Source organism: Ambystoma mexicanum, chromosome 12 (assembly GCF_040938575.1).
Source record: "Ambystoma mexicanum isolate Mex_15411 chromosome 12, UKY_AmexF1_1, whole genome shotgun sequence".
NCBI lineage: Eukaryota > Metazoa > Chordata > Amphibia > Caudata > Ambystomatidae > Ambystoma > Ambystoma mexicanum.
Genome location: NC_090936.1, coordinates 838290982 through 838306705, shown reverse-complemented (window position 1 = coordinate 838306705; position 15724 = coordinate 838290982).

The following is a 15724-nucleotide window of genomic DNA, read 5'->3' as shown; positions in this document are numbered from 1 at the left end:
TACCTACTAATGTATTACTATAACCTATAGCGCAATCCTGCTACAGAAATACAATAAGCACACTTCATTATATTACTTGTATATTTGTTACGTTTTGGTACTCTTTATTTTTAATAAAAACGTTACTGTCTCTCTTCTAATTTAACATTATTAGTATAGGGTCCATTCCTTTATGTTTGAAAACTTGGTGTCCGGTAAAAATCTGTTTCCTTTAATATTTTTCTACATTCACCTGTTTTGTGTATTCACCTTTCTACTACCTTTTAACTATTATTTACTAACCAAAACATCGTATTCACCTATGCCTTTTTTATTTTACCTTTATATACCATTATATGACCATATATACCTCACAAACTATTGTACCTTGTAAATAATAGTCTTGTGAAAGTGATGTGGGTGCCAAACATATGTTGGATTTAGTATATATCAAACATACACCAACTAGTAAAATAAGGTGAGAATGTTTCAAATAATTTCCAATAAAGTGATATTAACTTTTTTAAATTTAAATAAGGATATTGTTTGTAATCAGAACAATCTACAAATGGGCCAAAGATGTTGCATTAGTAAATCATATTTTGACCAGGTGATAGATTGATTTTCCAAGCTCCACACATCTTTACAATATTCTGTTGTGAAGTCATACAAATACAACTCTGTATTTATTAAAAAGAAAAAGAAAAACACAATTTTTGTGCATGTTTTATTCTCATTAATCACCTAAAGAGAATAATGGTACAATACCTAAAACCATAATGTAGAGGAGCACCTGTGTACATCAGCAGGAGATCCCGGCCCCCTACCTCCGCTGTATTGGAGACATGAGATTGTGCCGTGCCATAATACCAGTATGCAGCAAGTGTTTGAAAGAAGATATCCATTGAGACAACCCTATTGAATGTATCCTCAACGTGATGATAACTTACAGGAAGAGAACCCTGAAGGAATATAAAGTAGCAGTTGGATGGGTGAACTGATGACATCATAAAAAAGAATGCACAATGTCAGAATGCAGGTAAAGCCACCATTGTACAGAAACTGGACACTGGTATCATGGACTGAGTAAGCCAGAACCCATGAAGCCGGAATGGAAAACTGTGTTGCAGCAAGACTAATAGGCTCATGAAGCTGCATGACAAGACGAAGGACGAGTATGCAGAGAATCAACCTTCTCACATTAAGGTGCAAGAAAGAACACAAAGGATGCCAAACTTTAATTCATTTAAAGCATTTAAAAGCAGCAAAATGGACCAAATTCTGGTCACCTGTCACATGAGCAAAGGATAGAAATAGAGCTTGAACTTGGAGTCCCAGACACAGTAGCGAGTTCCCTCACTCCTGTGCATTCTCAAAGACAAGGATGCTCTGCAAGGCCAAGTACAAAGACAATTTCATGGCAGAAGGCATGGGCGATGGGAGATGCTGAGCTTATTGGGTGGTAAGGTAATTTCATGTCTTATCTTCCTGCACCCGGGTCTGGGCTTTCGTGCTGCTAGATTAACAGAATGTTCCAGACATGGCACAAGCGTGCCAACCAATTATATCAGTGCATATAATGAAGGACCTTACAGTTTAAAAACCAATGAGAAACTGTGTATCTAATCTTTATGAAATGTCATGTTTTTAGAGGTAGGCATAAGTTGTCCACCTGATAACGGGCAGCCAATAACAATCTAAGCTCCTATAGAAATGTATACTTAGATTTTTCTTTAACCAATCCCGACCCTTGATAGGTTTTTCACTATTGCTACGTAGTATGACATCACTCTGACACATTATTTAGTATAAGGACTGTATTTTGTGTGGCGATCATTGAGAGACTGAGCGTACATCCTTTGATGTTCTTTGTAACCTCCCTGTTTTAGGTATTTGTTAATAAAACAGTACTTTGCCATATTCCTGAGTTGGTTCCGCTATTTTGACTCAGAATTACATTGATGTAATCATATCCATTCCATATGCACTTTCTGAAGGGCCATAAGCTCAATAATAAAGAACAATAACGTTAAACATCTACAGAAATGCACTAAAACAATTACATTACATGTCAAAGAACAGGTTATTAGTGCGTATTTTGAGGAAGTGCTTTAGAAAGTGCTGTCGGCTGTAGCAGTGTTTGGTGTGGACCGCTGGTCATGTCTTTCAAGAATATACCTTGTTGATCTAATTACCTAAAAGCTCCGCCCCATTCCCAGAATCCCATATAACCAGCTGGCGCGCGCATTTTGCACGCATGCATTTTTGATGAAGTGCTTTTGAAAGTGCTGTCGTCTGTGGAGGTGTTTGGTGTGAAACGCTTTTATCCTTGACTTTATCAAGGATGTGGAATCTTATATATGGCGTTCATTGATTTTCGTGTGGCATTCGACTCTGTATGCAGAGAACTTCTTATGGAAAAATAACGTAAAGCCGCCTGTCCAGAACATTTATTATTCTGGATTGGTGTACTGCATTCCCAGACCTCAATACAAGTGAAACTGTCCCTTGATGGTAATCTATCTGAACCTATTGAAACCTTCAGTGGCCTTAAGCAGGGGTGCTTATTAGCGTGCTCACTCTTTAATTTCTTTGTCGCCGATATGTGCCACGAATTTGCCAACATTGTTTCAGATTCACCAAAATTGGGAGGGCAAGCACTCCCTGGGCTGTTCTATGCGGACGACCTTGTGTTGTTGGTAAGGAGCTTGCGAGTTCTTCTATATGAATATAAGTATCAGGGCCTCTCTATCATTAATCAATTGAATGACAAGCCTTATCATCACGATCTACAGCTTAAATTGAAGACTGCCATTTCTCAAGCTTGCATAATCCAAACGAGATTTGGAAAATTCTCATTCTCAACTCCTATTATCTTTTTTAAGCAAAAATGTGTGGCAATTCTCACAAATGGAGTGAAAACGAGAACTTGGCAAACACAGTTATATTTGTAAAAAATGTAAGGTTTGTATTGGAGATCTGTGTTGGGTTTACCATAGTCGATATCATGTCCCTAATACGCTATGAACTTGGAACTGTTCCCTTTATGCTATCTATATATAGAAACTTCTCCCCCTCTATAGAAAATACTTAATGTATGTTAAACCAAATTGTATCATGACAACTCAGTCAAAATATGTATTGAAAACCAAACACAAAAGGATCCAGGACATTTTGATAGGTGAGGGGATTGAAGAAAGTCTCTTAATTACTGATCCAACCAGAACCAGAATAAAAACCTCTGGTTGAATGATTGGATAAGAACTAGGGAAAAATGTTCCAAACTGTATCTATTTGTAGACCATACTTTCAGTATAAAAAAGTTATATACTCCAGAACCTTATATGGTAAGATTTCCTGACCCAAAAATAAGGAATTTGTACATGAGACTGAGGATGAATCTATGGTATACTAATGATGTCGTGTATATACAGAGAATTAGCCAAAATAACGGCTGTAGGTTCTGTTCCAAAGCCTCCGAGCCCGAGATGATAAAAAATCAGATTTCTGAATGTCCCTCATTAATTACTTTAAGAACTAGATGTTTCTCTCAGATGTTTAAAGAATATCGAAAGATAACTTCAGACATATTATGGAGGGCTCTTTTTAATTTATATAGATCTGGGTTGAATATAGCTATGCTGAACTTTATGCAATCCTTAAATTTGCCTGAGGAAAAGAAACCCTAGAGTGGACATTAAGATTAACGACTAGGTGCTAGGACTGAGGTTTTAATTTTAACCTGGCTCATTTTTAGCTTGAGAGATTTAGAAATGTCGTTGTTTTTTTGTTTCTTATTCTCCTTTATTTTTAGTGATGCATGATGACTTACATTCTTGTGATATGAATTACAAAATCTGTATTTTATTTTAGAACATATTGTATAATAGGAAATATATTTTATTCTTTTTGTATTACTTTTATGTTTTCTTGTATAAAAATTGAAAGGTTGACTTGTCAGCTAAATCAATAAAATAATTATAAATATATTGTTACTGTGAAATTTGAGTTATGTAAAGTTTTATGAATATGATATGTACAACTCACCAGACCTTTCGATTCAACAATTCACCAAGAAACCCACACCTAACCAACTCTGCACACTGAAAACAAGAAATGAAAGATTAGGCTCTAGACTTGCGCTTTCTCAACCTCTACCTAAAAACCAGACTTCCTTGACTGTGCATCACATCCCCACCACAACTATCAACACCCCTAACAACCCCACTACCCTAATCAATGGTGCATTGATCAATGCTAGATCTCCACCATCTCATGCCCTGGACACTGCCGACACTAAAGCATCACAGACCCTGACTTTTTAGCAGTCACCGAGATGTGGCTTCATGCTGCTGCTGGGCCCGCTCTGTTGCTCGCCATCCCAGACAAATACTCCATTATCAGACTTGATAGAGACACTAACCGCGCCAAAGGTGGAGGCATCACCTTTATGTCAAAAACTGCACTAGGCCATGGGCCTATTTCTAACCAAACACTCCCCTCAGCCGAACTATTTTCGGTCAAACTACCCATCTCTGCCTCCTGAACTACCATCATCCACCTCTTATATAGATCACCTAGGCCCATAACCACATTTGAAGAATATATCACTCTTCTTTCAAACAACACTAAGCCTGGCTCACAAATTATATTACTCGTGGACTTCAACCTCGGGTTCCAAGACACAAAAGACACTAAGGCTTTAACCCTTGCCAGCTCAATGACTGAATCTCAGAACCCACTCACAACAAAGGTAGAACTCTAGACTGGCTAGCGGACCTCAAGTGCAACATTAACATCTTGTCCAACTCAACTTGTGCCTGGAGAGACCACCATTTGATATCTTTCACGATAAAGGATGAAGGCAATCAGAGCAAGGCCCACAACCTCACCCCATCCACTCAAACTAGGAATACTCGAAACATAACAGTGGAAAAGTTGCTTCCTCTACTTCAACCAATCATCAATGCCACCAATACCAAATAGTCAGACCCTACAGTCCTAGTGGACCTGTTTAACCAAACCGTACTGAATGCCATTAACACAATTGCCCCACTCAAACTGTGCAAGGCCAAACCCAGCGCGCATCTAAACTTATGGTTCACCCCAGACCTTAGATCATTGCGCAAATCCAAAGAAAACGCAGCAGCACTTGGAAAGGTCATCCAATAGCCTCTAACAAAGAGAACCTCCTAACAACCTCCCTTAATTACAAAGAATCAATCCTTCAATCAAAAAAAGAAACTTACAATAGCTGTATCACTCAAGCTAAATCTAATATGAAAGAACTCTTTAATGTACCCAGAGAGCTGGAATCCCCAACACCTCCGCCAGTTACCTGCATTAAAGACATCACATGATGCTCTAACATACAGTCAGCACTGCTGAACAAAATAACCATGCTACAAAATAAAATAGAGACCGAAAAACTCTTAATCTTGGACACCGCCTCCAAACCCAAAACCTCCACGCCCTTCACCAAAACCCCAAAACTCTTCGACTTCTATCCTCTCACTACCAAAAAGGTAGAGGACATAATCGCCAAGCTAAAACCTTCAAGATGCCAGCGAGACATCTGCCCTGCGCCGATCTTCAAGGAGGCAGCCAAAGAATTAGCACCCTTCATCACCACCATAATCAACACCTCATTTGAAACAGGCATAGTACCTAACAACGTTAAAAACACATGGGTCCTCCCGCTACTTAAGAAGCCAACTCTTGACTCTAATATCCCTATGAACTATAGACCTATCAGCATGGTGCCATCTCTTCTGAAAATCATTTATAGAGCAGCTTATCTGAAGATTGAAAAGCATCTAGAAAAGAACAACCTCCAGGGCCTCAGACAATCAGGCTTTAGGCCAAGGCATGGCACCAAAACGGCCGTAATTGACTTAAAGGCTCAAATTGAGGAGTTAAAAGACAAAGGCCAGCTTGCCCTACTCCTACTAATAGATCTGTGGGTGGCATTTGACTTAGTAGACCATAAAGTCATCTGCTCGCACCTAACTTCAGCATCACTCTTCTCCGACAAAGCCACCACGTGGATCCAGTCATTTTTAGACAATAGATCAATGAGAGGTTTTTCTCCATCAGCCTCGGCCGACCCCGCACCAGTCACGTACAGTGTTCCCTGAGGCTCCTGAGTGTCTCCCATCCTATACAATGTATTTACAAAGCCTCTGTTCAATGACCTGGACCATCTGTGTGTCACCTACACAAATTAAGCAGATGACACCCAGATACTCATCCCTGTCACCGGAGACTATAACACAGACACCAAAGTAGTTAACAACATCAACAGTATCATTCAAGCCTGGATGGCTAAGCATGGACTCTGCCTTAATGACGAGAAGAAAGAGCTTCTCCTCTTAGGCCCCAAGACCAAACTTAACAAACTAGGCAAACAATTGGAAACATTTAATATTGATGGTAATTCCATCAAGGTTTCCAAAGATGGGAAAACTGTTGGCATCTATATACACTCATCTCTAAACCTATCAAGACAGGTTAATGCTTCGGCCTCCTCTACAGTTTACACATGCAAATTAATTATGGCCTGCAGACAGTTTCTCTCTACACCCAACTGCATCTCCATAGCTAGAGCTCTAGTACTATCCAAGCCAGACTACTGTAATGTTCTCTACATTGGAACCAGTCAACAGAACTTGAGAAAGACGCAAGTCCTGCAAAATAACGCCATCAGGGCAGCACTGAATATTCCCACGTCGCAACATATTTCTGAGGTAAAACAAAACCTGAATTGGCTTTCGGTTAAGCAAAGGATCGCTTTCAAAACTCTCTTACTTACCCACAAATGTCTTGCTAACCCAGTACCTAGTTATCTGACCAAGAGCTTCACACGCAATACCTCAGACCACCCTATGAGATCGGCACAGGCACATTGCCTTAAAGTACCTGGTTTCAAGCTTCAAAAGGCAGGAGAGAGTAGCTTCCCTGTCTTTGCAGCCAAATTATGGAACAATCTACTGTTACCACTAAGATTTGAACAGGCCTACCACCCATTCAGAAGGAACGCCAAAACTTGGCTCCTTGCTCAATAACCCTATATACCGTTGTGACTTACGATTTGCAAGTACGTTTGTAAAAGTCTGACCCCAGTCAAATGTTCTATTTGCAATGTGTAAGAAATGGACCCCTGTAATTATGTAAATTCTGTATATGTCTGCTCTTTTTCTTCATGTAATATGTGCTCTGTAATTTGTGTTACTTTATATTTGCCACTGTAACTTCTGCAACCTTTATGTAAGAAATGCACCCAGATTGCCACGGGCTAGGAGCACTGTACAAATAAATAAATGCATAAATAAATAAATAAATACGAGTGTTGTTAACTCGGTGCAAAGTGACTTTTCACTGTCAAAGACACCCTGATTCACAGAACTGTTCAAAGTGTATTTTTGCAGTGCAAAATCACTTTGCACCGAGCTAGGCCCGATTCATTACATTTTTGCACTGCTGAAAAGTGACTGTGCACTGCTGAAAAGGGTATCCCCACATATAATATCCACCAAAAATATTGCTGTACATATGGTTGTTTGTCTCGCCATAGGCAATATTTTTCAGGGGGATCATTTGTGGGAGCGGGGGTTGCAGGGGTGTCCCCCGTACATTTAAAAATAATGCAGGGGTGTCCATCGCAGAGTCCATGGCTCAATATTGCCTCAAAAATATGGCAATATTTTTGTAACTCGATATTTTTGTGGGGATATTAACACATGGAACCCTGAAAAGTGACTTTGCACTACTGAAAAGTGGCTTTGCACTGCCGAAACAAACCATTGAATTGTGCAACGTGTATTTTTTCAGTGCTACGTCATTTTGTACTGCAGAAGTGACCACTTGCACTGGCTTCGCGCTGCAAAATACACTTTGCAGAATTCCATGAATCAGGGTCGGCAGTGCAAAGTCACTTTGAACCATGCAAAAATTACATGAATCGGGTAATTAATGTGACAGTTACACTTTAGTCAAAGCGATTACTTCACTAACTGCACGCAGCACTAGCACAATCTATAGAATATCAACAAAGAACTCATGACAGTTTTGTTTTCCGTTCTGGCACCAATGCCACCAGAAAGTGATTGTAGCATGAGGGGGATACAGCGCACGCATTGGTGTATATTGTATGGCTACAAGAATTTAATCCTTTCCTTTTCATAATTGTAGCATTCATTTTTGGCTATATTTGGGGTCACAAATCAACACCTATGAGCAATAACCTAAAGAGGCTCTCAAGCAATTGTATTGAAAGGTGCTCATAACAAACCAAGCATATCTTAAAGAATATTTAACATATTGATTGGATCAATGAGTGTTTCCTGGTTTGTTTTTTGCCGAATCCAACTTTGTCAAATTATTTTTCCAATTGTACCACTTGTCTTTTACCTCAAAAGAGCAGGGAACCTCTCTTTAGAACCCAAACTCCACTCCTCTATATATATCATCCCTATACTTCCTACATCAAGTTTTGAGGTGATACAAATTGGTTAAATATCGGCAAAATCAAATTCGGCAAGGTTACATTGGGAAACGTGCGGAATACATATTGATCATCTCGGTTGGTTTTATCGTACGGAATTATACAAGTGACTATTTAAAAAGGACACCAGAAATAAGAGAGTGCTATAAGTTAAGATGGCTGCAAGGCTGAAATAAATGAAAATAGATAGAATGTATCCTCTTCAAAGAAGACATTAAGATAAGACAACATAGGCAAGTTTTATGTCAGCTACATTATTAGCCTGACAAAAATGGCAACCTTAAGTGTCTCAAAAAGAGCATGCTGTGAAATCGTTTGCTATAAAATGATTACGCTGCCAACATTATTCACCATAAACTGTTGGTGCCGGGAAAACATTTTCTGAGATCCGCCAGGAACTGTTCAAGGAAACGTGGCATGTGCATGGTAGTTCATTTGCATCATTGTTCCCTAACGTACAGAATATATTTTCATCAGATGAGCCATTATTTGTTGCGGGTCTCAAGGAGGCCATATCTTAGACGATGTCAAGGAACAGAAACTCTCCATGCTCATCAGCGAAAGCACAGAGCTTCAGAATGGATCCAACCTCCCCAGGCAAATGTCATCTTTACTGAAAGGAAACAGATGGATGAAAGCAACCTGCATCTTCATTGCCAAATGACACCCAGAAATGACTTACACATATGTCACTCTCATTTTGACGCATTTCCTGTTTATGATCTGTCAATATATTTTTGGGTGGAAATGTATAGTTTTTTCTATTCAGTGTACATTGCTGTTTTGACATTTTTATATATGTACATGTGATTACTATCACTCGAATCACATTTTATAATACATTCTCAATGACTGATTTACTTATTAATTGTGACTATCACAATAGTTCTGATTGCGGACTGAAACATATTTTGAAGGTGATCATCACTACACAAATATACATCTGGGTTCTTATTACAGGAGCTTTGCGTATGTTTACGTGCAATTTTGAATGATGGTATACACACTAAGGTAAAAATGCTGTAGTGCAAAAAACCATGTTCCTGGAATGCACATTTGCAGCAGGCCAATATTTGCCCTATGCACACTGGTGCACAAGTTAGCCTGATGCAAAAATGCATTAAAAAAACTATGGAATTCATTGCGTGGCAAATAGAGACTTTGCGTGCCAAACCATGCGCAAAATCTCTTTTGTCAATTCATGGAATCGACCGCACAGGACTTTCCAGGGACTTGTCTGGACTTCGTGCAGGTCTGGCACACCTCTGCGAGCAGTCGAACACCTTGCACGAGACTCCTCAGAGAGTGTGGATGGGGCCTTCGCAAAGTCCAAAATAGGGGGAGGAACTTGCAGAATGAGGAAGAACCTGGGAAAATGTGCATGTGTTGAGGGACAGTCCACAGCTAAACAAACGTATACCCATTCCTATGCAAATCCAAACATATTCATGGATTTCAACACGCAAACTCTCATTGGGAAAAGTAACACGCAGACCCTGTCATCCATCCGCTACATAGCAAGTGTAAACTTCAACGCGCATATGTAGCAATGTATATAAAGCGCACAATGGACAGCAAACTAATGTCTACAGCCACAATTAACTTAGCAATTGTAGGAGGTATTGTTGATGGACACCACAGGAGAAGGAGGATGCCCAGGACCTGGATGTTCACATCACACACCACACTGTTTGGGAGGCCAGAAAACCAGGTATATGCAAGATAAAGGCCCCCCACATGTAATCCTAGAGCTCCTCAGGGAGTGGGAAGATGACCTAACATCATCCACCATCTGCACCCAGGCCCTTACCCCCCTAGATAAAGTGCTGACTGCACTCCACTTCATAGCAAATGGGTCCTTTCAGCGAACCGCCACAATAGTTTGTGTAATATCGCAGACCACCCAATCCCACTTCCTACACTAGGTGTTGCCATGCATAACAGCACGTGCATGTGTGCACAGGCACATATATATGCCCCGAAAACTTGCAGAAAGGCAGACAAAGATCCAGGAATTCTACACAGTAGCACACTTCCCTCATGTAGTAGGTGCAATTGACTGCACACATGTTGCGCTACGGCCCTCCCGATTGACGAAGCACATCTACTGCAATAGAAGCACTGGCACTCTATTCATGTGCCGGTAGTGTGTGATGCCAATGGAATCATCATGGAAGTGTATGCACATTTTCCGGGCAGCACACATGATAGCAACATCTTCCACCAATCACCATTGCACAAGGCCCTGGCATCTGGAAAACTTGGCAATGCATGGCTCATCAGTGAGTATGAACAGGCATGCACATGCATGCACGTGACAAACTGAACATCAGACCCTGACAATAAATTCCAATGACAACCATGTACACATTTACAGGGGACAGTGCCTACTCGCTGTCAACATTCGTGATGACACCAATCCGGAATCCCAAAACACCAGCTAAGGTGAGATACACTACAGCACATGTAGCCACTAGGGCCATAGTGGAGCGCACATTCAGAGTGCTGAAGTCACGGTTCTGCTCCCTTGACCACTCTCGCGGGGGGTTGCAATATGCACCACTAGTAATATGTAAAATCATATTGGCAGCATGTGTACTGCACAATGTTGCCACAAGGCATGGCGCACAAGTTGAAATGCAGGTGGGACACTGCCCACTCCCACAGGCACCACCCTTGCCCTTGGTAGCCAGAAGGGCACCTTGAGAGGCAGCACACACCCAGCTGGTGGAATCATCCGTCACATTAAAATCTGCCCCTGTGGAGCACACAGGGTGAAGCCACATCCCATGTGCCATTCAATGATGAACTGGACAGATCCTCCGTGCCCATAACAACACTCTTTAGAAATAAAACAGCACGCACAAACAGAGCCCCAGATAAGAGTTATAATTGGGAGCATTCTTCTCCCAATTTTAAATGTTGGGAGTAAAATAATTTTGGATGCATAAAAAATGTAACTCCAAATCACAAATGTAAGAAATTCATAAGCAACTAAAATATGTTGGAACAGAAAAATGCATGAATTTAGCAACATTACATTCTTACCACCTAGTAATTCATGGCCATCAAACTACGTGCACTACTGGCCAAAACCTATCAACGTGTCTGTGAGTGTGAAATCTTGTGTGCAAGATTGCATATGTTCATTACATACTGTGAACAGGGAGAATTAATACTCCATATTTTAAATTCAACTGAATATCAGCTAATATGCAAGTGAACAAAAGTGGTCGAAAAAACCCTAATCTGTATGGTTGTGTCCAAATCACCAACACAGTCATAGCAACTTGAACCAACAGTGTCCATGCAGTGTACACAAATGCACACAGCACAAGTAACAGGGCCCCGGCCACATCACATGGATAACATCAACTGTTCTGCAAGAAGGCACACAACTACACACATGAGACCACAAGAGATAAGGCGTAGAACAAAATGGAAGCTATAACACACCTGTACACCCGTCTTTCTAGGATCAACAAAGACATGCGTGGACTGCCCTGGACCCCTATGCTTGTTCCACAACAATAAACAGGGTCAGTGGCCAACTCATTCCCTGACAACAACTATGCTCACAATACACAGTCACATCAAGAGAGTCATGTAGAATCTGAAAAATGCAAGTGCACTGAAAGAAAGATGCACATCTCAGCTCACACCTCATCCCTTGTGAGCCTGCACCAGCCGGTCCCTGGAATCCATGGCTGTCTCCCTTTGTAGGCCACCAGTACCTGCTGTTCACCCGGCCTCCATTCGGCATTTGTTCATCCTGCTGTTTGCAGACACATTCAACACGGATCAGGGTAGACACAGTCCAGAATGGCTACTGAGTATGGTTGTATCTGACATGGGTTTGTGGAGAACATGTGGCCTGTCAAATAGCCTAGCCTGATTGGAGTGGAGTGACAGGGCCTTACAGGCCAATCAACATGCACTGCTTCTATTGCTATTTTCTTCAAAAGGGTCAACAAGGGATTGTCGCGTAAAAGACTGCAGATTTTGGACTCTTATAATCTACTGTGTCAGTGGTATATTGGTATGGTGGCCAGTGTCCTTGATCTATGTGCCACAGATGGCTAATGGCAGGAACTTTCACTGCATACCACATGTCCACTGAATTGTGTACACAGTGAGATTGTCGGAATAAAACGTATATCGTGCCTCCTATTGTAATAAATATATTAATATTGGCCCACGCCAAGCTGCTCGAAAGTCATTTGCGAGATCTGTGTTACAAGGTCCTGACCTTTAATCTATGTAGGCCACCATTTTAGGTCAAACCGCCATTTTAGGATTTATGTGGAAAAGTCACCCTGTGAGCTAAAATGGTGGACGATGTCATTGCAAAATACAACATGGCCGGCTTGACCTCTGTACATCGCTAATGTGTAATCTGCCTGCAGTCGACTTGTTGAGGTCATGAACTGAGACCTCGTCCTACGTTGACCTATGTGTAAAAGGATTACTCGTACAAGTAAACCAATCCACAAGTACGTATTATGATAATGAATTTACACATTGGACAAAGAACATCTGTTTTACTATATTGTATTAATGTTTAAGAAGACCTGCAATATGAAACTTAGAATACACAGTTAATGCATACGCTTATTGTTACATGTAATAAAGAACGAACCAGTTAGATGCGGTTATTTGAGACTCGGCAACGAACCCTAGAATTGATAACATATAAAGTAGAATATTAACCCGAAGAGGGGTTGGCCATAGCGTTCACAAAATGTATAAAAAGCGAATACATTCTAATGTACAGTCTCTGACTGAACACAGTGTACCACGCTGGAGTTCGTTGTGTTGTACTGAGGGCTGATAGCTATCTGACTTTGCACTGTTTTGTAATTGTATTTGATAGAGAATAAAGTACTTTGTATGTTCCTTTGAAACCTGTGTTTGGTGTATTTCCTTTTGGGGTACTCAGCCTCTATATTTTGTTTCTGTTTTCACAGTTGGCGCCCGAATAGGGACCCTCAAGATTGATGCCGGATTGTTGAAGGTTGCCACTTGCTATCGGACCGGGATCGGACGGTGTACAAAAGTAAGAGCTCCTGGATGAGACGCGACACCTCAGCAGCGCTGCACGATCCGATCCCTGGACGACTAGCCTGTGGTCTGAGACGGCATCTTGAAGAGGGTCCACTTATCGAGGTGGGCAGATTTGCAGAAATCACCATACACGAGGTAAGATTAGTTAGGTAAGATTCTTAGAAGTACCGATCGGTCCTCCTTAGGTTTGACCAGGTGAGTCGTGACCCGATTCTTAATTTAACCCTGGCAATTTAGCTACCCACCTCTAACACACCGAAAGGTGGCTACTTGTCAGAAATTTACCTCACAGTAGGAATTTCATAAGATTATATCTCCCACCATAGACAAAGAAATGTGTTTAGCATATTTTAATTATTATATCAAACAACATGGTAAAAAAACATAAAAAACCTATTTCCAGCGTTCGTTATTTGTAGAAACACAAATAGGTGGAAGAAGCAGACACCAAAATATTTGCAATGTACAATTTGCGTGATGTTAGTAATGGTGTGTTTTGATCGCATTTTCAATTATACAACAACATGGTATAATAGCATCAACATCTGAATATGTTTCTAGGGAGAAGGACAACACTGTTGCAGTTTAAAGCTCATCAGTAAAGTCCAACGCCTCGTCTTCAGGACGCGATAGGTTAAAGAAACACATTACACTGTCAACATGGCGCCTATGTGTCAGTGTGGTGACCTAAAAAGATAAATGAAAATTGTTTTACTCAAACATGATAAAAACAGTGATGGTGGTGTTTGTGTGCATACAAAACAAGTAGCCAGGTGTAACGCTCACCTGATTCTCGCAGAGGCGCCGGTCTTGACTGGGCGACTACCGTATCTTCAAAGGTGATGTGTAGCACCCGGTTGGCTCTTTGGGCTGGACCTCTGTGCACTGTATGCCTGACTTCAAGAGTAAGATGTCTGCAGACAGAAAATATGGGATTAATGAACTGGGGTTATTGGGGGTGTCCCTATCTCTTCCCTTTTTGCTCTCCTGTAGACCCCCAAAGGTTAACGCTCTCACCTTAGGTAAGTGAATGCCGAGCTCTCCATCTGCCTCGGGGCAGGGTGCTGTAACCAGTTTCTTCACTGGATCGGTAGCGCAGGCCTCTTGACTTCAGAGGACTGCTGTCCGTCGTTTACTGCACGAACGGTAAGTTTCGAGTAATTCTATTGTCTTTAAAGTCTTTAGCAATGATGTCTCTTGTTTTGCAGGTTCCGGCGATGGCGGATGACGGGCTGAAGTGAGTTGAAGATGGAGTCCGTATGATGAATAGAAGCGCCTGGAAGCACGTAAGTAAGCGCTTGTTGCCTGCTTCACGATGCGCTCTAACTGTCTTTTATTTTGCAGGTACGAGTTCGGAGCGGCTGCAGGGTGCCGGAATACCCACTGGGGTTGATGTGGAAAGGAGTAATGGCATGTGAGTATTAAAGTTCCCCAATGTCTTTAAACGCACCTTGTTTTGTCTTTCAGATGCAGGATGCAGCGCCGAAGGCCTCCGGAGCGTGCGAAGAGTCGGTAAGCTTTTGTCTTTCAGATGCCGGAATGCAGTGTGAAGACCTCCGGAGCGCACGAAGAGTAGGTAAGCCTTTGTCTTTCAGATGCCGGAATGCTAACCTGTTCTTTCTTGTCTTTATAGGTGTTGCTGAAGACTGGATTCAGGATGGTAAGCCTTTTTCCTTAGGCCCAGGATCCGATGCAGAAAACACGATGAGCGTTCTGCTGCAGAGGATGCAGAATAACGCAAAGCAAGATTCATCCACCGGGTGTGGTTTAAATAGCCTCCTGTAGTGCTTAGGTGTCTCCTTCCACAGCCACGCCTAGGTAAGAAAAGAGTTCCTGCTTTCCAGAAGAGTTCCAGTGTTCTGAATCTAGGGAGTGGCTCCTGCCCCACCCAACAGGAAAAGTAGTTCCAAACAGAAGAGGATCAGAGGCTCAGCTGGCAGGCAAGTAAGCAGCATGGTCTGCTGCAGGTAAGTCCACCCAAGCATTATGAGCCCGGCGCTTCCAGCGCTGGGACTGGGCACATTTATGAGCCTGGTGCCACTGGCGCCAGGACTGGGTCCAAAAGGTCCCAATTGGGACTGGTTGGCCCTCGGAACCTGGGTTATGGATCTGCTTCCAAGGGAGTTGGGAAAACCCTGACCTTTTGGAAGCAGAGATCATGACAGTACCCCCCCTCAA